The following is a 2661-nucleotide window of genomic DNA, read 5'->3' as shown; positions in this document are numbered from 1 at the left end:
TTCTTGCTTGGAGGACGTCCCAGGAGGTCTTCCTCACTGGGATTTTCGTCCTCCTCCTCCTTGATGCATTCGGCCATGTTGACTAAGTCAATGGCTTTGCACTCTCCTTTTGGATTCTCTTCTGTATTACTTGGGAGAATACTGGGAGGAGTTTCAATAACTTTTTTACTCAGCTGCCCTACTTGTGCCTCCAAATTCCTAATGGAGGATCTTGTTTCATTCATGAAACTGAAAGTGGCTTTTGACAGATCAGAGACTATATTAGCTAAATTAGAATTATTTTGTTCAGAGTTCTCTGTCTGTTGCTGAGGAGATGATGGATATGGCTTACTATTATTCAGCCTATTGCGTCCACCATTGTTAAAGCCTTGTTGAGGCTTTTGTTGATCCTTCCAGGAGAAATTTGGGTGATTTCTCCATGATGGGTTATAGGTGTTTCCATATGGTTCACCCATGTAATTAACCTCTGCCATGGCAGGGTTCTCAGGATCATAAGCTTCTTCAGAAGCTACCTCTCTAGTACTGTTGGATGCATGTTGCAATCCATTCAGATTTTGAGAGATCATGTTGACCTGTTGAGTCAACACTTTGTTCTGAGCCAGTATGGCATTCAGAGCATCAATTTCAAGAACTCCCTTCTTCTGAGGGACCCCATTATTCACGGAATTCCTCTCAGAGGTATACATGAACTGGTTGTTTGCAACCATGTCAATGAGTTCTTGAGCCTCTTCAGGCGTTTTCTTCAGGTGAATAGATCCACCTGCAGAATGGTCCAGTGACATTTTCGAAAATTCAGAGAGACCATAATAGAATATATCTAATAGGGTCCATTCTGAAAACATGTCAGATGGACATCTTTTGGTCAACTGCTTGTATCTTTCCCAAGCTTCATAGAGGGATTCACCATCTTTTTGTTTGAAGGTTTGAACATCCACTCTTAGCTTGCTCAGCTTTTGAGGAGGAAAGAATTTATCCAAGAAGGCAGTGACCAGCTTATCCCAGGAGTCCAGGCTATCCTTAGGTTGTGAATCCAACCATATTCTAGCTCTGTCTCTTACAGCAAAAGGGAAAAGCATGAGTCTGTAGACTTCAGGATTAACTCCATTCGTCTTTACAGTATCACAGACTTGCAAGAATTCAGTTAAAAACTGATAGGGATCTTCAGATGGAAGTCCATAAAACTTGCAGTTTTGTTGCATTAATGCAACTAGTTGAGGCTTAAGCTCAAAGTTATTGGCTCCAATGGCAGGAATGGAGATGCTTCTTCCATCAAACTTGGATGTTGGCTTTGTGAAATCACCAAGCATTCTCCTTACATTATTATTATTATTTTCGGCCATCTCTTCCTCTTGTTCGAAATTTTCTAAAAGGTTGCCTCTGGATTGTTGTAATTTAGCTTCTCTTAATTTTCTCTTCAGAGTCCTTTCAGGTTCTGGATCAGCTTCAACAAGAGTGCCTTTATCCTTGTTCCTGCTCATAAGAAAGAGAAGAAAACAGGAAAAGAAAGAGGAATACTCTATGTCACAGTATAGAGATTCCCTTATGTTAGTAGAAGAAGAAAGGGGTAGAAGAATGAAGGAGGAGGTTCGGATTTGGATGAAGAGAGGTGAAGAGAAGTGTTAGTAATTAAATAATTAAATAGAATAAGAAAAGAGAAGAGAAATTTTCGAAAATAATTTTGAAAAAATGGTTAGTGATTTTCGAAAATTAAAGATGAGATGAGATTAAAATTAAAATTTAAAACAAAAAGAAATTTTTTTTTTTGAAAAAGAGAGGGAGAATTTTCGAAAATTAGAGAGGGAAAAGTAGTTAGGTGGTTTTGAAAAAGATAAGAAACAAACAAAAAGTTAGTTAGTTGATTGAAAAAGATTTGAAATCACATTTTGAAAAAGATAAGAAGATAAGAAGTTAGATAAGATATTTTGAAATCAAATTTTGAAAAAGATAAAATTTTTGAAAAGGATAAGATAAAAGATAAAAAGATAAATTTGAAAAAGATATTTTGAAAAATATTTAATTTTTAAAATTACTTAACTAACAAGAAACTACAAGATAAGATTCTAGAATTTAAAGATTGAACCTTTCTTAACAAGAAAGTAACAAACTTCAAATTTTTGAACCAATCACATTAATTGTTAGCTAATTTTCGAAAATTGGATAAAAAGATAAGAAAAAGATTTTGAAAATATTTTGAAAAATAATTTTGAAATTTTCGAAAATTATATAAAAAAAATGAAAAAGATATGATTTTTGAAAAAGATTTTGAAAAGACAAGATTTTTAAAATTGAAATTTTGACTTGACTTGTAAGAAACAACTAATTTTAAAAATTTTTGACCAAGTCAACCCAAAATTTCGAAAATTTGGAGGAAAATAAGGAAAAGATATTTTTTTTGATTTTTTGAATTTTTAATTATGAAAGAGAAAAACAACAAAAATATTCAATGCATGAAATTTTTAGATCAAAACAATGAATGCATGCAAGAATGCTATGAATGTCAAGATGAACACCAAGAACACTTTGAAGATCATGATGAACATCAAGAACATTATTTTGAAAAATTTTTGATGCAAAGAAAACATGCAAGACACCAAACTTAGAAATTTTTAATGCATGAAAAATATGAATGCAAAAGTGCACATGAAAAACAAGAAAAGACAC

General features: G+C 33.4%; 1 non-coding gene across 1 annotated transcript; it reads left to right on the top strand.

Annotated features, from left to right (window-relative positions):
* Positions 1-840: 840 nt before the first annotated feature.
* Positions 841-944, top strand: LOC112718513 (small nucleolar RNA R71). The gene has a single exon (XR_003160850.1). It is a non-coding gene; the product is annotated as a small nucleolar RNA R71 (small nucleolar RNA).
* Positions 945-2661: the final 1717 nt, after the last annotated feature.

The sequence above is a fragment of the Arachis hypogaea genome, chromosome 10, assembly GCF_003086295.3.
Source record: "Arachis hypogaea cultivar Tifrunner chromosome 10, arahy.Tifrunner.gnm2.J5K5, whole genome shotgun sequence".
Classification (NCBI taxonomy): Eukaryota; Viridiplantae; Streptophyta; class Magnoliopsida; order Fabales; family Fabaceae; genus Arachis; species Arachis hypogaea.
The sequence above is the reverse complement of the archived record's forward strand: the minus strand, read 5'-3'. Positions and strand labels throughout refer to the sequence as shown.